General features: G+C 40.4%; 1 protein-coding gene and 1 pseudogene across 1 annotated transcript in view; one reads left to right on the forward strand and one right to left on the reverse strand.

Moving 5' to 3' along the window:
* The window catches only part of LOC122209089 (zinc finger protein 665-like), a 48934-nt gene that overhangs the window by 18951 nt on the left and 4211 nt on the right, over window positions 1-25772 (forward strand). The window lies entirely within an intron of this gene.
* LOC122208772 lies at window positions 803-8792 on the reverse strand (annotated as a pseudogene).

Below are 25772 nucleotides of genomic sequence, written 5' to 3' on the forward strand. Positions count from 1 at the left end.
AGGAATTAAGAGCGCTATATAGTAATAGTAACTATATGGTAAATAAAAACTGTCTTCCCTATTTTTAAGCCTCGTTAAAGAAACTAACAGTCTAGTGTATATGTGTATAGCATATGTAAAAGAAACCTATACTAATGGTAGCACAGGGCAGGAGTGGAGAAATGGAAGTCCATGTGGAAAGGAAAGGTCGGATGCTCTGTATGAAGGAGTATAAACACACGTGAAGGTATACTGTGGTCATCTGTGTAGGATAACCTCTACAGCAAACAAAAGCAGTACTTAGAGCTAACAACAGTGAACCACAATAAAGGATTTAAAACCATCTGTAAAAATCAGTTATTTCAAAGAAGACAGAAAGAGAGGGAATAGAGCAAAGGAGACATTATAAAAGCAAGAGCAAAATAATTTAAATCTATCTGTAAAACGAAATCATCTAAAGGCCCCATTGAAAAGCAAAATTGTCACTGGATTTTTTTTTTAGTTTTATTTATTTTGAGAGAGAGAGACTCAAGGAGGCTCTGTGATGTCAGCGTAGGCCCAACATGGGGCTCCATTTCAAGAGCCATGAGATCATGACCTGAGCTGAAATCAAGAGCCTTACACCAATAACCATGTGAGCCAACCAGGCGCCCCTGACAATTGGACTTTTTAAAGACAACACAATATTTCCTATGAGAAATTCACAAATTAAGGACACAAAGTAAACTCTTGAACAAAAGATAAACAAATGCTATAAAAAAAATAGCTATATTAAGATCAAAGTAATTTCAAGACCAAGCAATATGACTGGGGAAAATGAAATCTATTTCCTAATCATAAAGAGGCACATTCACCAGAATGACATGAAAATCCTAATCCCTTGTTTTCACTACAAACAAATATGTAATCAAATACTCCTCATTTCCAAGTCAGACACTAGACCATGATGGCGGACATCCCTTAGTTCACAAACACACACACGCACACACACACAAGCATCACACATAGATGCAAACACACATGCATATGTGCAACATACACTCAAATGCACAGCCATATACATTTACCCACTGACACTCACATGCACTTCACAGCAAACACACTCATGCACACACTCGTGAAATACAAGCACACACGTTTACACACACTCATCCGTACTCCTACATTCCCAGTCCCGTGTATGTAATTACATTCAAAGAGTCTGCATGCACATGTGTGTCTCCACAATGTGCTCACATGTTGAAAGAATACAGGAATCTCCTGACCTTGGATGCCTGAAAATGCCTCCAACTTTTCACGTTTTTTACTCATTCCATCCCTGCAACAACCCCCAAAAATGATATTTACCACATGCAATATCTTAAAGTGCTGTGAGCATTGCCACTGCAGGTGCAAGTGAACGGGGCAGAGTTGGAAGGTTGCAGGCATGTGATAGAGCAGGGTCCAAATGAGGCTAGAGGGAGGGGGTTATAGGCAGTGTGCAGAGAGCATGGGACCGTAGAGAAACAGATGCAAACCTCTTCAAAGGCATAAGATGCCATAGTACTTGGTAAATACAGATAGGGACAGAAAAGCGAGGGGGAAAGGCTAAAATGAACCCTGAAGTATGGGAACAGAGTCGGGGACATCAGTATGAGAACAGTTAGCTGTAGTTATGCAAATAAACTGACAGGTAAAGAGACAACTATAGATATGGGTGTGAATAGGTTATTCCCGGGTCAGTCTACTCAGAGAGTCTTAACAGCAATGACATCCCAGTAGCAAGAACACTCAGCACCCACATCTTGGTTTCTAACACTATTCTCTAAAAAAAAAAAAAAAAAAAAAAAAAAAAAAAAAAAAAAAAGGCTCCTTGTAATTATGGCTGATTCTATGGCAGGAGCAGGGAAAATACAAGATTAGTACAGCGACATTCACCAGCCACCAACTAGAATTATCCAAGAGAGCCAAGTAAACAAATGATGGACAAAACAGCATAAAACCGTACAAAGGTGGTCACCAAAACAAGGATGCTTTGGGTAGCTCTGGTCTCACGGTATCACTGGAGGGCCTCGGGGAGAGATTATTCCTAATGATACCCTGGACCCTCTGTTTGTGCCTGTGAAGGAGAAAAACCATGGAGTTTCTGGGCAGGGTCATGTGTCCCAAACACAAAATGTCATGGAAAGATGTCATTGCTGCATCTAATGAGCCTGTGATCTTGTCTCTACGCTGTGAAGCAGAACAATATACCAAACCACTTCTTTTGGTAATAGTTTTGTTGTTCCATTTACCAGTCATATAAATAGGAAAAAAAACATGTTTACGAACATGCGGAACACCCTACACAGGATAGTGGAGGGGCCAATGTATTTTGGAGCTTTGACTTTAAGCTCTGTCTGCCTTGAGTTCCCAGGGCTGATCATGATGGCCTGAAAGACACAAATGGACATACCTCTGGCCACTCTGTGAACACATAAGAGAACATAGCATCCATAATGATTGGTGAAATGTTTCAGCCCTAGAGGTGCCATGGTCTCTGGGATTCCTCTAGAGAGAATGTGCAAGGAGTTGGCTACAGTCAAGTGCCTGAGAATCAAATTCATGGGTTTGCCTTGCATCCTCTGAAGCAAAGGGACATCTAATGATAGAAGAGGGAGAAATTGCCCAGGATTCTAATGACAATGTGGGATAGGAAGATCACTGCTATATACAAATGCACTGAGGCCATTCTATCATTATTTAGAACACAGTATTCAAATTCACAGGCAGCTAGTTCTGCCTGAAAAGGTGTTTCAGACTTCATGGAAAATAAAATGTCCACTTACCTTTCCTTTCCCTTCAGAATGAACATCTAAACTGTATTGTCTTTTGTTAGGAGATGTCCAAAGTTACATGTGTGTCTTTTTATAGCACTTACAATGTGTGGGTCACTGTTATTACTGCTTTCCCTATTGTAACTTATATAATATTCACAACCCTATGAGTTAGGAACTAACATTACTCTCATTCTATAGACAAGGAGAATTTAACCATGGGAAGTTAAGTGACTCATGTAAATAGTAGTAGAATCAGGATTTGAACCTGGGTAGCCTAGTTGCAATGACACGAATGCTTCCTACTATACTATAGTCTGCCAGGAACCTCGTTATGGGCATAAACACACATACAGATGCCTTCTCATATTTTAAATTTATTTTACTTAATAAACCTGGTTTGATCATTTCCCACTTTTGTTTAAGTATCCTTTATAACGAATGTAACTAAGGAGTGAAGATTCAAAGGTCTTAATAAATTATACTTGCACTGAATAGTTTTATATGAGCCAGTCAGATTTCTTTAATGTAGACAACTGTTAGGATAGTAGCTGAACTCATTTCATTTTTTTCCTGGACCAAAAGGACAATGGCATCCATAACAAATTATTGTGCTGAACTGCACTATGTGCTAACATATAGGACATGAAATATCACATAGTGATAAAGCATGTTAGGGCATAAAATAAGTTAATCCTATTTAAAGATCACATCCCTGTATGTTTCTTGTTTTAGAGTAAACAAATGGAAACTCAAATCGATATTTGATTTGGAAAAGCTATTAAAATAAGTAAATAAATAAATCTGCAATATGGAATTTGAAGACTTGGAATCATGGGCATCTAATGAATTGAAAAGCAAGATAGGTGAGTGGTGAGCTGGGAATACTATTGAAGTGATTTTCACCAGAAGAAACATGGCTTAAAATTGCTTTTTTTTTTTTTTTTGATGAGATTATATTTTTAATTAATTTATTATTTTAAAATGAAATTAAAATGTAAAAATAAAGTCCTTAATACTTTGCTCTTTAAAACCCTCTATAGTGATGTTATCTTTTTCTTAAAGGATCTTTCCTAATTTTAGGAAAGAAGATTCTCTCACATATCAAGAGTCCACAGAGATTTTCAGTAGAGACACATTTACTGTCTCCATTAAGCACATGAAACTCAAGTTACAGAAGAGTAAAGTTCAACAGTTCGCATTCAGTCACGCTGTTTCTGCTGTGAATCAGGTATTTCAGTTAGTTCCATCATACTTATTGTAACATGCACATGCGTTCCCAGGGCTCCCAGTATTGCTCCTGAAAATGTCTCTGTGACTCTTGCTCATGTTATTGAATAGCAGACAAATTCTGAAAGTATGATTTTTTTTTAAGTAGACTGTCCCTGCCCACTGAGGGATTGGAACTCATGACCCTGAGATCAAGAACTGAGCTGAGGTCGAGAGTTGGATGTGTAAACGACTGAGCCACCCCAGTGCTACCTGAAATTATAATCTTGAAGCAGCATAAAATTCAGCCTCTGACAGCACTTGGATCAAACACAAAGCACCCCTTCAATGAGGATTTTGGTGAATTACATCATGAGCAGTCATGCACTGATTGACCAGTCTCTCTCAAGCTCAGCCTGTGCCAGAAGATTCTTTCCCAGACATGCTCACCTACCCAGATTCCTGCTGCATCTCCCAACTGTAGAGACTGTGGTCTCACACTAAACTAGAAGATACTCACAGACTCCTTCCTGCTGCCAGGACTGGAAGCTGGGTGTAAAGTAGCAGGCAAAGCACGTGTGGGAGGGAGGAAGCCAAACCCTGAGATAGAGGTTAGTGATTCTGTGACCTCACCTCCCCAAAGAATTGCCATCAACATGTCAGCTGTAGTGACAATGATAGTTCAACACTTGGGGAACTGAGAACGGTTCTGAAAAACTCTTTAATTACCAGGATCTATTAGAAGTTTCTAGTGAACATATCCAAAGTGACTGTTGGAGTGTTTGAGAGAGACTCTTCCTTTTCCGTTATTTCTGGAAGCAGACAGGGTCTCACATGGAAGGAGGAAATGCCGAGGTCTGAGCCACTAAAGACCAGCCTCATTGGATTCTGTGCCTCCCTGAGAATTTCTTTTACTCCTGTCTAATTCTTTGTTAGTCTTCAGACCCAAGTACCACCACCATTTAACTGATGGGTAGAGAGAAAGAATCCTCCAAATTACTCAAGAAGGATTTTCTATGTTTAAAATTTTCAATATCTGCAATTCATTTTAAATTTTCAATAAATGGAAATAAAGGACATGAGGTCAGTAAGTGAGATTAAAAATAACTTGTTCCACTTCCCCAACTCAAAACAAATTAACTAGAAAGCCTACATAAAATGGACATTTACTAGGAAGATACATTTTGCCAAAATTGACTTCAGTAGGAGGGAATTTAACCAGATCAAAATCCATAGAGAAGAGGAAGACATTTATCAGAGTCCCTTATGAATAAAAGCACCTGGATCAGATTAGCAGCCAGATTCTTCCATTCTTTTAAATACCAGGTAAGCTAATGCTACTTACTCAATTCAAGAACATCAAAGAGGAAGTAACATTTCCAAATTATCTTTATACATCACATAAAATTCTGAAACTAAAGCATCCTAAAGTTTGTACCAAAAAGAATACCACAGAAAGATGTCACCTTTTCCTACAGATGGTACCATGTAAAATAATGTAGCCCCAAACCCCTGAGAAATAAAATAAAAATATGATGAGCAAAGAAATTCGTGTCTCCAATTCAAGAATGATTCATTATTAGGAAGTTCATTAGTATGCTTCATCATATTTATGAAGAGAAATCAAGAAATCTTACTCATAGTTAAAAAACATTTTTGGAAGAATTCATCATGTAAGAATGTTAAATCAAAACACTAGGAAATTCTTTAGAATCTTTCCAAACTTGAGAAAACAAAGTCTTCATCCTGCTCATAGGAAATCACTAGAGATATTCCACTAAGGCCAGAAAACCACAGTAAAAAAAGGACGTGATCACCTGTTCTATTTATTTATCACTGTGTTGCAGGGTTAGCCAGGGCCATTTAAAATGGCAGAGGAATTCGAAAGAAAGACCTAGAATTATGTTTTCATATGATGCAAGTATACCTCTGGAAACATAAAGGAACTCATAGAAGATCCACTTGGAAAAACAATTCAGTATGCTAATGGGTTATACTGCTGATATACAAAAACAATAGGCTTTTGTACATAGGGTATTATTTTTAAGATTATATTTTTAAGTAATCACTACAACCAACATGGGTCATGATCCTGAGGTCAAGAGTGGCAGGCCCTACCAAGTAAGCCACCCAGGTGCCCCTGTACATAGCATATGTTTGAACAATAGCCTATGTACAACAAAGAATCATTTATGAGTTTTAGCAGGAGTGTCTCCAATTAAAAAGTGTAATATAAAATGAAAGAGGGGAATAGGGGACTCAGTCAGTTAAGAATATGACTTTTAATTTCAGCTCAGGTTGTGATCCCAGGGTCATGGGATTGAGCCCTGTGTCTTGTGCTGAGCATCAAGCTTGCTTGGGATTCTCTCTCTCCCCCTCTTTCTCTCTCTCTCTCTCTCTCTCTCTCTCTCTCTCAAATAAATGAACAAACATACAAACAAATATTGTTGTAAAAAAATAAAATGAAATAAAGTAACGAGGAATGAATCTAACAAAAATGTGTAAAGTCTATATGGGGAAAAGAAATTCCTGAAATATAGGAAAGGAGAAATAAATGAATGGAAATTTACATCATGTTCTTGGGTGTAAAAACTCAATATTATAGAAAGGTCAATTCTCCTTTAGCTAATTTATAAATTTAGTTTGATCCTGATATAGATACGATCAGTTTCTTCAAACTATCAATGTGACTGTAAAAATCTTACAGAATACTGAAGAATAGGCACAAAAACGTCCTCATTGAGTTTTGATGCAACTTGTTTTGTATGTTCCGAATGGCCAGTGGTGTATCCATTGGCAACACCTGCTTCTTGAGTGTCTTCCAGGACATCACGATTGGCCCCAGGAACTCCAAGATGATAGAACTTAAAATAGAGGCTCTGCGTGCCTCTCTAACAGTCAGCTGCCCAATCGTAACTTGGTGGTAAATACCACTTTAATCTTCCTGTGACTGACTGAACCGTGAAAACATCACATAGAAACATGACTGGGGGTGCTGAATACCAAGATCACACAATCACCACTTTTAACCTTCCCTCCTGTCAGACATTTGGGATTCATGCCCTGGGGCAGTATCTCCCTAGTTTTCAAGCTTTTAAGATACAAGCAGTGGGTCCAGCACATTTACAGGAACATCTCCAGAATTTCCCCAGAGGTGAGGTCTAAGGCATCCTTGTCTTGGTAAGCACCTTTGTGTCTTTTTAAGCTCCCTCTTCCACCTTTTCATGTCATTTGGCTCTTTCTGAAAATCCCAGTTGGTGGGAGCTGAACCCCTGTGCTCTAATCACTCCATGTTTTTTTTTTCTTAACAGTCAGCCCTTTTGTTCTCTGGAGCCCTGACCTTAATTGTGTCCAGGATCGTCTCTGCACGCTGCAGAAGGAATACACAACTGTCTAAAATGACAAGATACCTATAAACTATTGTAAACTGTTAGACAATGAGTAGTTACTTTTTACTTCACTCCTTGCAGAGATTTAAGCCCTGGAAGGGTCAGTCACATAATAGAGAGGATGTGAAAAGCAAATGCAGCCAGCACCACCTTCAGAATTTCCACAGGAAACAGAAGAGGAGCTATTAACTGGCACATTTCCTATTAAAAATTATTAAGAGTGTATATGAGGCTGCTGAAAACATGAAACACTAGTGGTAGAGTTTGCTTGCACCATTTACGTACAGAACAGAAATCCTTATCACATGTTTGTGGAAATACTTAACCAGTATTGCATCAGTACTAGGAAAAGTTACATCTCTCTGAAGGAGTCCACCTTTTAGAAGCTTCCTTATCGGCCCTTGACACCAAGCAATCAGAAACAGAAAACAAAAGGATCAGTTAAAATATCTAATTTTCTGGGTACCTGGGTGTCTCAGTTGGCTGAGCCAGGGACTCTTCGTTTCGGCTGAGATATCTCAGGGTGTGTGATATCCAGTCCAGACATGGGGTGAGGGGCGGCGTACAGAGGGCTCTGCTCAGAGCCTGCTTGGGATTCTAGATCTAGCTCTCTGCCCCTTCCCGCTTGCATTCCCTCCCGTGCTCTCTCTCAAAATAAATAAATTTTTAAAACTCTAATTTTCAAGAAAAAAATAGACTTCTAAAATACCTGAGAACAATTTAATTAAAACTGCAATGAAATTTGGCAGTTAAGGGCTTAAGCACATACAGGTCCCACTGGTAGGTCTCAAAGACATTTGGATTTGTAATTCATCTGGAGAGGTGTGGAGTTGAATATCAAATTTAAGAGAGAGACATTAATCAACACCCATTGACGCAGAAACTTTTATTCCTTTAAAGCAACGTGCCAGCGCTCCGTCCCACAGCCCAAGGCCCGGCGGGGAAAGCCTGGAGTGCAGTCCAAGGAATAGCGAGAAGTGACAGTTGAGTGAAAATTCTGAGGACGAGTTAATACCGAACAGCACAATTCCCACAGGACAGTGTTTATTTCTTTTAATGTTTATTTTATTTTTGAAAGAGAGAGAGTGCGAGCGAGGTAGGGGCAGAGAGAGAAGGAGACAGAATCCAAAGCAGGCTCCAAGCTCTGAGGTGTCAGCACAGAGCCGGATGGGAGGCTCCAACCCACCATAGGGAGATCAGGACCAGAACCAAAGTCAGGCTTAACCTACTGAGCCACACAGGCGCCCCCCGCCCCCCAGAACAGTTGTGCGTGTCGCATTCTAGCGTCCATCACCGACACTGACCACCCCGGCTTTTACTTCATTTAAACAAGGAGCTGTCACTATCCGGGTCTCAGTCGACCCACGAGGACCCCGGGCGCCAGGTCCCCACACCGCTCCGCCTCCCCGCTAGAGCGCATGTCCACGGCTCTCTAAAGACTTTTCTCTCACCCCCCCACCCCAACCCGCCCCCCCTCCCAAAAAAAAATTGCTTCCCCGGGCACCGGGCTCAACTTGTGAAATAACGCCGCTCCCAACAGAAGCGACCCACCCTTCCCTGAGGTTGCACCCAGCCTGGCTCGAAACGACACCAGCGGGATTGGGCGGAATCCAAAAGCGGAACCCGACCCGCGCGGCCGGAAGAGAAAACAGACCCGCAGACGCTGGGAGGAGAGTGGTGCGCTGGACCCGCCCCACCGGATGTGTCCTGGACACGCCCCGGCACCGCCCCGCGACGCACGCGCATGCGCCATTTTCTGCAGCCCCGGAAGCTGATCCAGCAGGGCAACGTGCGCTGTGGGGTGAGCGAGTCTCCATTTTTCTGGTTCGCACCAGCGGTTGCGCTGCTCAGTGCCTGGGGCTCCACCCCAGGTTCCGGGGTCGCCTGGTAAGGTAAAATTCTTGAACCGTCTTCTCCCTTTCATCGCTCGTCGCCTGGCTCTAAGACGTTCCGAGTCCTTTCTCTCGGGGCGGGTCCCGGGGGTCTGTGGTCGTTTTCGGTTAAAATCGCTCCGAGGCAGGTTCGGGCCAAGCCGTTCTGCCTGTGGCCCTTGCAGACCCCGATATCCTTGCCGGTCACTTTCCTGCTCAGAACCTTTCTCTGACTGCCGAGTGTCCCCCGTGCCCCCAGCCCCATACTGCGTCGGGCACAGTGGTCACTAGGGAGGTGGGTGCAGGCCGTTGGCCGCAGGGTGGCCGTCCGTCTGGGTGTGGACGGAGATGGCGGGGAAGGACGCAGAAATCTGCGGAGTTAGAGGGTCATCAGAAAGTGTGGGGAGAAAAACCGGCGGGGGTTGACACAGGCTGCCGCAGAATAGGGTGAAACTGTCTGTTGGAGGAGGAATAGCGACGGAGGGAAACGGAAATGGACAAAAGGACTGAAGAGAAACAAGGACACAGACTTCTACAGAGAAGAAAACGCGTAGGGGTCACAGACAAGGCACAGGACCCAAACCGTAGTGAAGAACCGAGGATATCAAGTTGTGAAGTACCGACTTGAAGTTTTATGACCTCGTTAATCTAACATTTGGTGAATTGTTTCAGTTGTGGAGAAGAGATTGAGAGTGTGAAACCTGGTGTTTGAGGCATCTGCACTTTCTAAGCATTGCATCAGAAGATCATGCCATTGGCAACCCCTACTCATCCAGGGGGAATAGAACTGTCAGTTAAAGGGGACTTTCTGTAACCACATGGTGCTTTTACGATGGCCATTGTTAACAATACTGTTTGTCTCTCCCCCTTTTTTCGTGGCTCGTGGCATTCTTTTCTGAATTTGATGTATCCTCACACTTGTTGTGACTTTAATCTCAGATTCCACTGGAGAGCTTTTCAACTTCCAAATTATTTTTTCTTGTAATTTTATTGTTCAGAGTAAGAGTTTTATATGCTTTCTACTCTACCATATGTTGCAAGGATTCTTTGATGTCTGTTAAAGAACTTTATGGTATTTCATTACACATCCGTTAAGGATGTTGGTAACCTTTTAACACTCAAAACCTAGTTTAGTGTGCTATTTTAATAATTCAGCAGTTCTCTTCTTGTGTTAAGGCAGTTTATAAATTATCAAGCTTTGAGCTGAGTTCTCCAGCTAAGTAGATGATCCCCTCAAGTCCCCTCTGTCTTCTCTGTACAGATGTTGAAGGGTGGTCTTGATTGATGTGGAACTTGGTTCCAGCAGAGCTCATCCGTTCATAATACAGAGAGTGTTCAGACCTCGCGCCCACAGGTGACCCTTTTTCATGTTTTCCAGGACCAGTAACTTTGTAATTTCATATAGCTTTTCTGGAAAAGAGGAATTAAATGCTTGGGTTTGCTTAAACCCATAAAAGAGAAGCTTCTCTCCTTCAGGAATATGAAAGGTAATCTGGAATTAGGACAAGGCCTTTCTACTTCAACCTGACCAGGCCACCTTTTCAGAGATTTCTTACACCCAGTTCTGCTCATTCAACTGAGACTTCTTCAGGGTAACTTGGCAAATTAACTCCCCTGCTAACCCCCGATGGACCCACCTGTAACAGGAGACAATAGACCAAGAATTCTGAACCTGAGTTAATAAGATGCGTGAAATGATTTTCAAAACTAGGTGTGTCTTTGGTAGTGTTGTGGGAGAGAGTGTGCAGTTATAATGGGAGTTCACAATGTGACCCAGTTCCAAAAATATCGAAAGCCACTAAGAAAGAAGCAGGAGCATAGCTCAGAGACAGGGATGTGCCTCTGTCACCTCCACCCTCTGTGTATCATGGCTAAATCTTAAAAATTTGATTGTGTCGTCCTTTGACATTAAACTCTCTTACAGGCTTCCGGTCAGCATCAGGACAAAGGTCTAAACTTCTCAGTATGGCTTCCAGGGAGCTCTGGAGCTGGGTGGCCCTTAAGAGTTGGTCCATATTGATGGCATGGACAGTCTTCTCTGTCCTGCATCATCCATTCCTTGGATGCGGGCTACCTAGGGAGGAGCCAAGAACTTGAATGAGCCCATTCCCTTTGGCCAAGTGCCAGGTAGACAAGACAATGCAGTTGCAGTGGAGTGTGTAAGTTTGAGCGGTAGGGGAGGCCTTCGTGAAGAAGTGGGTAAAAAATGCACTTGTTGGCCTCCACATAGGACCTTATTGTCCCCGCATCCCTCCTGTTGCAGTGGGCAGCAAAGGCCTTTTTCCCATGGCAAGTTTCTCCCCATATGTATATTGTGGCAGAGGATGGGGTCATGTTGATTCTGAAAATTAAACAACATCCTTTTTGTCACACAGTATAACCTTACTTGAGAAAGAAGACCAGAAGAAGGGGGAAAAAAGAAGGAATGGCTCTTTTCCAGGTAAAATCCCATTTTTTGTTGATTTTTCTTCCTAAAATGTCACTTTGGACTTGTTAATCTTGTCTGTCTGTGAGGTGTCCTGCCTGAGTTGTTTACTCACACCCAGGGCTTTCTCCCAATATCCCCTCCTCTCTATGCATATTTCTTCTTACTGTGACCAAGTGACGCGGAACTTGGGAAGAGGCACCTGTTAGGTGGTCATCCTGGGAATGTTGTTCTACACAGGCTAGGACTGGAGATAGGGAGTTAGCTCTTTGGTATCTTCAGGAAGGATTCTTCAGAGATCCCTCCTGGATCCTTTTTCAGCTCATATAAACCAGGATTAAAGAGATTATGTATGTAAGTCATGTATTAACGTGCAAAAGTACCTGAGGAACCCTGGAAAATAAGAGTGCTGGAAATTTACTTCATCCGGTTTTACAAATGCATTTTGATGTTAAACCAGGGACTCATTGTGCTTCTGACTCCACGATATTAATACTTTGGAATAGAATAGAAAGTTGAAAGTAGGAATGAGAAGTAGAGAGGATGTCTTGGTTTATTAACATAATTGGTTTTCAAATGTAGAATCAACTCTCATGTCAAACAGTGTCACAGACGATGAGACTGGAGTTCTCTCTTGTCCAGAAGAGAGCAGATGCAGAATGGAATACGAGAAAGGGTGACGTCTGCGAGGAGACAGGGGCCCCCAACAGGGGTTTTGTCTCAGTATTTATTGAGCCCATGAGATATTACACATGTGGTACACATGAAGAAAACAAGTACTTACACACATGAACGTGGAGAAACCATGAGACAGGAACATTAACTTGTGTGTGTAGGAAGCAGAGGGTCTGGAGGCAAGTGCAGTGTGTGACCAAAGTACATTAGTAGATTGGCGTCAGATGGAAAGGAATTTCCTGCAGGTGCTGTAAGAAGTTACTCGTGATCCCATTGCAATATCTTGCTAGCTAACTTCGGGCACGTTCGCCCCATGGTGGGAGATTTTCGCCCTAAGCTTTTCTGTAGCTAATGACTTTACCTTGGGTGCTTTTGTCCCGTGGTGGCAGCTTTCTGCCCTAAGCTTTCTAACCTGTTTGTGGAAGTCTAAGGGATTCTTGAACCTATTTCCCCCTGGCTCCCCATTTTGGTTTTTTTCATCTTAAGTTTGCGTGTGAGGACAGTCATGATGGCTACCTGATCCGTATTTTGCTGTCTGGTGGTTTGGAGAGTGTTTCTGCAATGGCATAAAAGGAGACATCGTACAAGTATTCCGCTTCACAGAGTTATAATGGAGGTTTAGCACCTATTGTCTTTTTTCTATAAGTTGGATGGCCGCCATAAGGGCCTGAGGCATGCCATTATTTGTTTGTAGAAGTTTGGCTTATTAGCTCTTTGATAGTGTTGACCATAACTGGGTTAAGTACATGTGCAGTTTCAGTGTGCTGAAGACTAATTCGAGCAATGGTAGCAGAAGCTATAACGCTTACTGTGGCTTGGATCCCCATGAGTAAGAGGCCTATGAAACGCCTTTGTCTGGTTAATGAATACCAGTGATGGAGATCATTGCCATCAGATGCAAATCAGGTGTGTAGGCTATACCACTTCGTTGTAAGAGGAAGCGGGCCTGGTTTGACAGGCGTTTAGGCTTCCCTCATGTTATATGAGGAGCTAGGAATTGCATTTGTGGAGCGACTTCAGGATGAGGAACAGTGAAGTGGTTTCTTCCATCCTGAAAATGGAGCGGTGGTCGTTCATTCTGAGTCATTCTCTGGAAGTCCTGGTTGATTGGAAGGTGTTCTGGGGTCTCCCCCATGCTGTGAAAGAGCTTCACCAACCAAGAGGGAATCCCCAGAGGTCCAGAATATGAAAGAATACAAGCATATTCTCAGACCCAAGTGAGAAGTTTGAACTGGCACCATAGGATGAGAGGGTTTATGGAATTTAGGAAAATGGAGCTTAGCTGCATTAGTCCTTGAGGGTCAAGATTTGAAAACGTAAGAGTGATCATAGTGTGATCGAGGAGAAGTTGAGCTTGTAATGTAGACAACCATGGGTAATTCTGCCTTTTTTGTTGTTTTTAACATATTTTTATGTTTATTATGTGCTTGTTCTACAATTGCTTGTCCTTGCGGATTGTAGGGAATTTTAATTTTATCTGCCATTTCCTTCTTCCTTTGTTCCACATTGCTCCCCCTGAAAGTTTTGACTCTTAAAATCTTCAAGGTTGCTGAGGGTGGATGGTCTTCTCTTCTATAACTTCTTCTTGTTGAATAGGGCCATAGAGAGTCCATCCCTAGGGGCAACATTGGTAAGTTGGGGTAGGTATAGCAGAGTTAGGAAAAGGAAAGACAGTGCAGGGTAAACAGCCTCCTTGAGTATAAAGGATCATCTGTCTACTGGGAGTGATAGCGGTGAAGAAGTCTTCCAACAGGAGTCGCAAAACTATGACAAAAAAAACTCAAAAATGGACATGATTAAAAGATCTAATGCAGGTGAGAAGGAAATTCAGTTATTTCTGTGGCACATAACACTTCAATTATCAGAATATCAAGTGATGACCTTATGCCAAAAAATATTAAAGGTAGGAATTGCATATAATCTCTATAATAGGTATAGCATGTACTCAAATGTAACCTAAGGATTATTATTTGTTTGACAGTGCTTCCAGAGTAATTCAACTTACTAAAGAAGCCTAATTGGTCAAAAAGACTTCATTTACAATTTAAATCTTTGAAAATTTGTTAGTAAAATACTCAGAAAGTTGTAATCCACCAAGTATGTTTACCATCAGACCCCGATATCCTCACTTTCCCTGCAATAAGAAGCTGAAAGCAGATGAGCCTTACTTAGGAATCAGTGATTTAGCATCCCATCCTATTTAGAAAAGGCCTAGATGTCCCAACAAATTCAATCCCAATTTATCATGCACGGAAAACTTTTCGAGTTACTAAAGCCTTTGAAAGCTAGTGTAACAATGACTCATGAAACCTGTGAGACCAAGTTTCCAATTACTTTAAGTTGTAACATGAGCTTATTTGACCTTTGATTAACAGGTCTGTTTCAAACCAACAAACTTACATTAGGGTCCCCCTAACACAGTTTGTTCCCCATGGTTAATTTTTATCTGAAACACTGGTGAGGAAGTCTGAAGTGGATGGTCTTGTCTCGTTGACATCTCAGAGACAATTTTAAGGTTGGGTAAAGGTTTTTATAGGTCATGATATGGCTTGCAGTTATGAATATTAGGTAGACCCTGGTTCAGTTTATAATATGTGTTCCCATTTTTTTCCAATTTTCCAAAGGCAAGAAGTCTTGTGAGTTTTCTTGAGGTGTCTGTAAACACCATAAGGGCATTCTTAGTAGGTTGTTGCATCGGAGTGAGGATATCTTCAGAAGGAATCTTTTGTTCCTTTAACAGGTTAGATTTTTCCCATTGACAAAGTGGGGAGTTGGCATTCTCAGGGTGTAGGGGTGCTGAAGGGGCTGGCTGACAATAAGGAGGTTTAGGTTCCGTGGCAGAAGGTTTTATTTACTTTCAGTGGGTCTACATCTTCATAAACATCTTCTGCACTCAGGGGGAAAATGACCATAGGGACAGTAGACTATATAAGAATAACTCAGGCAGAACATTGGCGCCTTCCATATGTCATTCCTTTAGTGTGTCTTACCTATTCGTTCCAAATGTCTAAGTCGAAGGTTCCTTGCTCAGGAGACCAAGGACAGTGTTGCTGGATAACCATTAGTAATTTAAGGAGTGCTGTATGAATTTGTTGTTTTCTGTTCTAGGGATAGGGAGTCTCCCATAATAATTCTCTCAAAAGTTCCACAGCAGTGAATAATAATATAGTTTTGCTTTTCTCTTACCTCATCAGGAGAGATTGTAGACCCGTGCAGTTTTTCTGTTTGTAGAGTTCTAGTCGTTCTGTGGCTTTCTGCAGTCCCTGAGTTACATTCGCTTCTTAGCCACGTTGGCCTCTAGCTCCATTGTGTTCTACCACATTGTCTTCTTAGACACATCCCCTGCTTCACGTCGACTTCTTAGTCACGACGGTTTTTCTTCTAATTATGTTGACTTCACGTCACCTTCTATCACATTGACTTTGGTCACCTTGGTTTTTATCATGTCGATTTCTATCCCATTGGGATCACCATCTGGCAAAGATTATGAGCCTTGAGTTCTCTCTTGCCCAGCGAGAGAACAGACCTAGAATGGAATACGAGAGAGGCTAATGTCCGGGAGGAGACAGGAGGCCCCAACAGGGGTTCATCTCTGTATTTATTGAGCTCCCAAGATACTACACACATGGTGAATGTGAAGAAAATAAGATCTTACACGCGTTAATGTGGACAAAACCATCAGACAGGAATCATTAAATTGTGTGGGTAAGAAGCAAAGGGTCTGGGGTGTAGGTGGAGTTTGTGATTAAAGTACGTTAGTAGTTTGGTGTCAGATGGAAAGTAATTTTCTGCAGATGATATACAAAGTTGCTCAGTATCCCATTACAATATCTAGCTAACTAACCTCGGGTGATTTTGCTCCATTGTGGCTTCTTTCTATCCTAAGCATTTCTCTATTTAATGACTTAACCCTGGGCGCTTTAGCTCCGTGGTGGCATCTTTCTGCCTTAAGCTTTCTTAACCCATTTAGGTAAGTATAAGTGATTCTAGAACCTATTTCTCCACATAATAGTAAATGTTGTATAAATTAGTGATAGCACATCCATCTCTTAAAGACCATGGTTTCTTTTAGGAACTCTTATACGTTGTACATTTTTTGGAGAAAAATGTGTATAATTTAGCCAGACATAGCATAACTTTCTGTCATCACAGAGGATGGTGCTCAATTTTAATTTTACATATTATTATTAAATTTTATTATTTTTGTGTGTATGTATTAAACTTCAGTTGTACAGATTTTTGCAGTTCATTTCCACACACTAATGCATTTTTGAAACTAAGAAGGAAAACATCCTCTTCCCTGTCATGTCTTCCACCATAACAGATTTTCTTCATCAAGAACCGATGTTCTCTTTCGTGCATATTTTCTAAACGTGCATTTATGTATTGTAGTATGATTTTAGAATATATTCTACTGTAAATGTTTAATCCTATTTTGTTCTGCAAATTGGTATCTTTACATGCCATATGACTTGAAGTCGTTTTCATGAAAGTCAACAAGAGGTAACTGCTTTTTTAGATCCTCATGGGAGTATTCTCTAAATGAAGATCCATGGGTCCTTTACAACTCCTTACTGTTTCAAAGAATGCCACGATGGCTGCTTCTGAGCAGGCCGACTTCACTACAGACTTCTAAGGATGTTTTAAGATTGTACATCTTTTAAGCATGATTACCAGGTTGATGATGGTCTTTCTGAGGAGGCACAGACATTCAACTTAGTAAGTAAAGATTTTAAATCAACTGTCTTGACTATCCTCAGCTAAAGGAAAATGTGGAAGAGAACTAAGAAGTAGGAGAACAATGTTTCAACAAATAGAAAGTATCAGTAAAGAGATAGAAATTATAGCAAAAGGAGGGAATAGAAATGCTGGAGTTAAAGTATAAACTTTATACTTTATATACACACACACACACACACACACACACACACACACACACACACACACTTTATATACACCAGAATTGAAAATTCACTAGAGGGTTCATCAGCAGATGGACAAAAAGAATAAAGAATCAGTGAACTTAAACATAGGTTAACTGAAATTGTCAAGTGTGAGGAGGAGAGAGGGGAATAAAGCTGAATAAAAGGGAATAAAAGAAGAAAAATGGTCAGAGGCAAAGAAACCTTTGGGACACTATAACTAATACCCCTGTAAACGTAATAGGAGTTCTAGAAGGAAGGGCAGAAAGAATAATTGAAGAAAGAAGAGCTGAAAACTTCCCAAATTTATCAAAGAGAACCTACACGCCCAAAAAACTCAATGAACTTCAACTAGGTCCAATGCATGGAGATCCCTGGCAGTCACATAATCAGTCAAGTTTTATCATAATAAGACAAAGAATGTGGAACGTAGCAAGACAGAAAAACTTCTCATGTACAGGGATTCTGAATAAGATTAATGGTCTGTTTCTCGTTAGAAACTGTGGAGGCCAGGAATCCATCTCCTTTGGTATTAAAAGATTGAAAAATTAAAAAAAAAAAAAAACACCATATCAGGAATTCCTTACAAGGCAAACTATACTTCAAAATTGATAGTGAAGTTGAGATTCCTAGATGAACAAATGCTGAGGGGGTTCACACTTACAGACTTAGACTATAAGCAATGCCACGTGGAGTTCTTCAGGCTGAAATGGATAGAAACTAGCATTACCTCAAAGCCATAGGAACAAGTAAACAACGCTAGTAAAGGTAACTACATAAGCAAATATAAAAGCTAATTATTGTCTTTTTGTTTTGTAACTCATTTTGTCCTACATGTCTTAAGAGACAGTAAAACAATCAGAAAAATCTGCTCTTGAGTGTGTGCAACATCTGTTCGTATCTTTTATGAAGTAGTTTTTAACAACAACATAAAGGGAGAATGTATAACAGCACTTGTTTGTATGCCATTAAAGCTAAGTTAGCATCAACTGAAATTCAAATATTAGTTGTTTAATATGTAAGCTATAACTCCCAGGATAACCACTCAGAAAATAACTTGAAAATGTACAGAAAAATAAATAGACCATCAAAATGGTATGCACGCACAGACACCCAAAGAAGGAAGGAATTATGTAACAAAATATTAGCCATACAAACAGCAGATGTTAGAATAATTCTTACCAGTAGCAATTTAAAATGTACCTAAATTAAACTCTTCAATAAAAGAGAAAGGAATTTTACAAATGGTTCCACTCTATGTCTGCATAGGGCTCACTTTATTTTTTCAAAGCATTTTTTGATTGTGAGAGAATGTGAGTGGAGGAAGGGCAGAGAGAGCGAGGGAATGAGAAATTCTCTCAAGCAAGCTCTGCACTGTCAGCCCGGAGACCAGTGTTGGGTTGGAACCCACAAACTGTGAGATCATGACCTGAGCTGAAACGGAGAGTAAGACGCTTAAGCGACTAAGCCACCCAGGCGCTCCAAGGCTCACTTGAGATACACAAATAGGTTGATAGCAGGATGGAAAAAGATAATTCCATGCAGATAGTAATGAAACCTAGTTGGGGAGCTATATAGATATCAGACTAAATAGAGTTTAAGTTGTAAAATAGTCATCAAAGATATTGAAGAACATATATTGAAAAAAGGGCCAATCCATTAGGAAGATAAAACAAGTATAAACGATACTTACATAGAAACAAAGCCCCCAAGTTTCTGAAGCAAACATTGAGAAGCTTGTTCTATACTAGTTGGAGATCACAGTGCTCCCTATTTAATAATGGATAGAACAACCAGATATCAATTATAAAGCAGTGAGCAGCACTGTAAACCAGCTAGGCTCCACAGACACATACAAAACACTGCGTCCAACAAAAAGTCAAAAATTGGGAGTAGAAGGGAACTGGCTCAGTCTGAAAAAGCGTTATTAAAATTCCATGGCTAACCATATACTCAATGGTGAACACCTGAAAACTTCCCCCTAATACCAAGAAGAAAACAAGCATGCCCCATGTTGCCTCCACTTAGTCAACACTCTCCTGGTAGTTCTAACCAGAGAAATCACAGAAGAAAAATAAATAAAATGTGTCAAAATGAGAAAAGAAATCAAACTATCTCCATTCATAGATTACATGATCTCCTATTTAGAAATAAAGAATCCTCAGACTTAGAATGAATTCATTGAAGTTACAAAATACAATATCAGCACTCAAAATTCAGTTACATATCTGTACAGTAGCAGTTAACAAATGGAAAGTAAACAATTCCATTTACAAAAACAAGAAAGTAAATGGGAATAATATTAATCAGGGAAATGGAAGATTCATACAGAGTGAAAACTACAAATGTTGCTGAGGAAAATTAAAACCTAAGTAAATGTCAAGATATCTTGTGATTCTGGCTTGGAAGACCATAAAACAGAGGGATCCCCAGAGCGATATAAAGAGTAATAGAGTCCTCAGCAAAATCCCAGCATGTTTTGCCCAAATGGGAATCCTGATTCTAAAACTCATACTGAATTGGTAAGGATGCCACATAACCAAAATAAACATGAGAAAGAACAAAATTGGAGGACCTACAATTCCCGACATCAAACCTTCTACAATAACTTGGAATAATCAAAAGTATAATTGCATCAGAGGCTAGAAATATTATTCAAAGATACAGAACTAAGCATCCACAAATAAACCCATACATCTATAATCCATTCCTTTTTTCCAAGTGTGCGGGAAACAATGGAAAAAGAAAAGTCTCTTTAATAGTACTGACATATCTAGGTATCTGTGAGAATGAAATTGAAACTACCTTGTACCATATAAGGAAATCAGTTCAGAACTAATCAAAGACTATATGTAAGAGCCTAAACTATAAAAGTCTTAACTGAAAACATAGGGGTAAATTTTCATGACCTTAGGGTTGACAATGGATTTTTATACATGATCCTAAAAGCAAAAGTGAAAAAGACAAAGTAAATAAATTGGTCATCATCTCAGTTATTCACGTCTGTGTGGTGAAGGACATTATCACCTAAGTGGAACAAATGGGAGGAAATAATTTGCCAACACATATCTACTAAGCGTCTAGAACCTAAAATATATGAAGAACTTACACAAGTGACAACCAACATACCAAGAACCCAATTTGAACAACAGTCAAAGGATTTTAATAGACACTTCTCCATAGAAGATACACAAATGAACCCAGCACATGAAGAGATGTTCAATGAAAGTAGTCATTATTAAAATGTAAAATCAAAATCACAGTGAGCTATCGTTTCACATCCACTAGGATGACTATTATGAAACCACAAAAATAAAGAGGTTGAGAAATTCACATCATGACACGTTGCTATAAAAACGTAGGTACTGTGGAAAAGAGTGTGACAGAGTCTGAAAAAATTAAACCATGTGACCCAGTAATTCCACTCCTAGGTATATAACCAAAGGAATTGAAAACAGGCATCCAAACACTTAACTTCTACTGGAACTTAGTAATATTAGCCAAAGGTAGTAACAAACAAATGCTTTACAGTAGTTGAGTGAATATGGTCTACTCCTGCAATGGAATATTCTGAAGCCAGAAGAAAGGAAATGGACCACTGATGCATACTATATCGTGGATGTACCCCAAGGATGATTCTGTGTGAAAGAAGGCAGATGCAAAAGGCCACATATTTGATCCTTTTCCTTTTATATGAAACGATCCCAGATCGGTGAATCCACAGAGACAAAGCATTAGTGGTTGCCAGGGACTGGGCAATAGGAAGCACCTGTTAATGGGTAAAGTCTTTCCTATGGGGCTGATAAAAAAAGTTTTGGATCTAGACAGAGGTGATGTTTGTGCAATATTTGAATGCAATAATTGCCCCCTAATGGTATTTTAAAGTAGCTAATTTTATGTTCACTGTAACTCACTCAGAATTATCTTACACGGATCAAAGAACACTCACTCCAGTCAAGTCAGTCTTTACACATCTGTGCTTCACTTGTCTTTGGTCAAATAAGAGCACATTCCCTGTGCACTTGGTGAAATGTGTTTTCCTTTCAGGGACGGTTGACCTTCAGGGATGTGGCCATAGATTTCTCTCAGGAGGAGTGGGAGTGCCTGGACCCCGCTCAGAGGGCTTTGTACAAGGATGTGATGTTGGAGAACTACAGGAACCTGGTCTCCGTGGGTGAGGATAACTTGCCTCCAGAAGTCGGTAATTACTTGTTATCTGTGTGCTGTGCCTTTTCTATTGAGAGCCCCTGTTTTGATCATAAGAGTTCCAATTCCTTGTTCTTAAGGGAGTGATTGCAGCTGTTTTGATTGAGAGTGGAAAGGGTTCATAATGTGGCAAATGGATTCTAACTTCCCTTTCCTTCAGAAGTTCTGCATTCCTGCTTGTTGATGTGGGTGCAGAACTTAGTAGTCAGAAAAGCCTAAGGGAGGGAACTGGTGATGAGGAGCCCTGGTCGTTGTATGTAACTGATGAATCACTAAATTCTACTCCTGAAACCAGTACTACACTCTGTTAAGTAACTAGAATTTAAATAACAATCTGGGAGTCTGGGGAATAGGATATAAAAACGCTTATATTCTTAGCAAAGTCTAATTTCGCTGAAATCTTTAAAGATAAAGCTCAGAGACAATAATGTTATTTAAAGTTGGGGGGAAAAGGAAACCTCGTGGTGAATTTATTTAAATCTCTGATTCTGTGGTCTTACCCTCGTAAGGGTTTTGGTTGAGTAGTTCTTAGAAAAAACCCAGATGTCTGCACACCTAAAATAATCCTTAAGCCCTCAGGCACTCATTTGAGTAATTTTTGAAATACGTGGTTTCTACACCAAGCAAAACGAACGTTCTTTCCTGTTTGGTGAACCAAGAGCTGGAAACGTGTTCTGGAAGAGCAGAGGAGATCATGTTCTGTTTTTCTTTATGAATGGAAATCTCTTCTTGAGCTGAATATCATCTCGGTTTTGGAAGAAGATAAAGAGCCCTGGACTGTGGAACATGAAGTGAGGATAGGGAAACATCCAGACAGGGAATGTGAATGTATTGGAATGTGAGCACAAGTCCGCTCAGAAGGGCAGAGAGTAAATTGCTCCAGTAAATATTGTTTGGGAAGGATCTATGGGAAAATACAAGTGTATTTCTTAGGAGCTTTCAAAGGAAATCCTCCCCCACCCCACACACACTTCTCATTCTGTTATTCAGACGAGTAAATCAGATGTGTAGAAGTTTAAACTTCCAGTGATAATACCTACAACACTGTTACCTAGCCCCTCCGACCATACTGGTGCTGTGGCTTGAGAGGGACTGAGATGGCTGTCCCCAAGGAGTCTTTTCCCTGATCCCTCTTGGTTCTCATTCCATACAGGTCAGAGGTGAGGCCTCTGTAGTGCAAACCCCAGGACCTATTCACTTTCCATTTCCATTTTGTATCCTTGGAGAACTTCTCAGGAGACACAAAAGTTGTAGCATCTGTCTAATAAAGTAGATAAAAGTCTATGTCTTCCTCGGCCATCCTGGCTTCTGAAGGTTGCTCCCTTGTGCATTAATTAGGAGGAAGTCATGATGTGGATAATTCCAAAAAGTGAAAATCCAAAAGTAGATGTAGTGTAAATACAGCTCAGCTGTACTTGGTGATACCTAGTTAGCTTTTCTGTAGGAAAAACATGTATCATTCCACAGATGGTTATTGCATTCCTGGTATACCAAAAACACCATATTGATATTTTTTGGTTTTGTTTGTTTGTTTGTTTTAAGAACTCAAGAGGCAGCAGCAACTTTTGATTTTAAGTAATCTCTACAACCAGAGTGGGGTTTGAACTCAACTGCAAAGTCAAGGGTTGCATGGTGTACTGACTGAGACAGCCAGGCAGCCCAGTTTTTTTCTTTATTAACCTTTTGATCACCTTCACCCTTTTCTGCTCAGCTACCTGTGTGTAGCAACCACCAGTATGTTCTCTGTATCTAATGGGTTTTTGTTTCTTTAAGATTGCACACATAGGAGCAATCATACTGCAGTGGTCTTTGACTCATTCCACATAGCATATTGTCCTCAGGGTCCATCTCTGTTGTCACAAATGGGAAGATTGTATTCTACTTAGTGGCTAGATAATATTGTGTTGTATATACACATCTTTATCCATTCACCCATCAACGGACACTTAGATTGTGTTCGTATCTCAGCTGTTATAAATAGTGCTGCAGTGAACATCAGAATGCTTCTGTCTTTTCTAGTTAGTATTTTTGTTGTCTTCAGATAAATACCCAGTAGAATTGGTGGATCACACAGTAGTTCTCTTGGCTACACCAATCATTCTCCACCCGTTGACAACACGTGTTGTTTCTTGTCTTTTTACTAACTGCCATTCTAATATTAGGTGTGAAGCGATATTGTGGTTTTGATTTGCATTTCCCTGAGGATGAATGACGTTGAGCACCTTTTCATGGTCCTGTTGGCCATCTCTAAGTCTTTGGAAAATGTCTATTCAGATCTTGTGCCCATTTCTTAAATTGGGTTATTTGAGCATGTTTTGGCGATGTTTTAGATTACCAGTCCATTATCAGAAGCATGATTTGCTAATAGTTTCTCCCATTCAGTAGGATGCCTTTTCATTTTGTTCAAAAACTGTTTCCTTTGCTGTGTAAACACATTTCAGTTTGATATAATCCCACCTTTTTTACTTTTGTTGTTTTTCCTTTTTGGTGTGGAGAGTTAAAAATAAAATCATTGCCCACACATGTGTCAAGGAGCTCATTACCCAACTTTTCTTTCTTTTTTTCAATTTTTTTTAATGTTTATTTTTGAGAGACAGAGAGAGGCAGAGTGTGAGTGGGGAAGGGACAGAGGGAGAAAGACACAGGATCTTAAAAGGCTCCAGGCTCTGAGCTGTCAGCACAGAGCCCGATGTGGGGCTCGAACTCACAATGATATCATGACCTCATCCAACGTCAGAAGCTTATCCAGCTGAGCCACCCCGGCCCTTCACCCCTAACTTTTCTTAATAGGAGTTTTATGGTTTCAGGTCTTAGATTTAAGTCTTTAATCCATTCTGAGTTAGTTTTTGTGTATGATGTCAGATAGTGGTCCAGTTTCATGCTTTTGCCTCTGGCTGTCCCGTTTTCCCAAACCATTGATTGAAGAGATTATACTTTCCCCCATTTTATAGTCATGTCTCCTTTGTTGTAAATTAAGTGACCATGTGTGTGGGTTTATTTCTGGTCTCTATTCTGTTCTGTTGATCTATGTGTGTATTTTTATGCTAATACCATACTGTTTTAATGACTATAGCTTTGTAGTCCGGGAGTTTGAAATCAGGGAACGTGATGCCTCCAACTCGTACTTCTTTGTCAAGATGCTTTGGTGATTCGGGATCTTTAGCGGCTCCATAGAAATTTTAGGATTTTCCCTTTTGCGGATATGTTTTCATGTGGACAGAAATATTACACTTTTTTGAATGAATACCAAGGAGTGGGAATGCTAGGTCATATTTAAGAGTACATTTAGTTTTGTAAGAAAGTGCAAACTTCTCCAAAGGGGAGTACCATTTTGCATTTCCACCAGCAATGAATGAGAGTTCTTATAGTTCCACATTCTCACTAGGATTTGGTGTTGGTTTTGTGCATTTTGGCCATTCTCATAAATGTGCAGTGATATCTAATTGTTACAACACATATTTTCCTTGATTAAAGTTACCACTTTTCTTTAACGTTTATTTATTTTGCGAGAGAGAAAGAGAGGCAGCAAGGGAGCAAGCGTGAGCAGTATAGAGGCGGAGAGAGAGACACACAGAATCCAAAGCAGGCTCCAGGCTCTGAGCTGACACAGAGCGTGTCGCAGGCTTTGAAGTCCTAATCTGTGTTCATGACCTGAGTTGATGACAGGCACTTAACCAACTTAGCCCCCCAGCTGATCCTATGGCATTCTTTAAATTAAGAATTTGTGATATCTTGGAAACATATTTTTTAAGTTCCTGCTTTAGTCCCAGCAGTATCATTAACCTGATTTGCCGTAGCTTTTTCTATAATGATATATTATTTTGGGGCTTGGGTGGCTCAGTCGGTTGAGCATCTGACTCTTTTTTTTGGCCTAGGTCATGAAGTTACAGTTAGTGAGTTCAAGTCCCACATTGGGCAGTGCGCTTGCAGTGTGGAGACCTCTGGGGAATCTCTCTCTCTCTCTCTCTCCCTGCCTCTCCCCCATTCACAAGCTTGTTCTCAGTATCTCTCTCTATAAGTAACAACCTTAAAAACGTGTCTCCTGGAACATGTATGCATTATATAATTGTCTTGAGTATATACCTAGAAGCGAAGTCTTGGTATATTTAGTTTGATAATTTTTAGAGCACATATTGAATTAGATATAACTGTACAGTTTTCCTGTAACCCCCTACTGTTTCCCTGTTGAATGTTTTCCACCTTTGCTTCATGCCCGTAGTTGCGTTCCTACAGAATGTGTCAGTATTATACCTTTTGCTGGATGTGTTTTCTTTTTCCCCAAGGTCCTGCGTTAAACTTAT

Source organism: Panthera leo, chromosome E2 (genome assembly GCF_018350215.1).
Source record: "Panthera leo isolate Ple1 chromosome E2, P.leo_Ple1_pat1.1, whole genome shotgun sequence".
In the NCBI taxonomy this organism is placed as follows: domain Eukaryota; kingdom Metazoa; phylum Chordata; class Mammalia; order Carnivora; family Felidae; genus Panthera; species Panthera leo.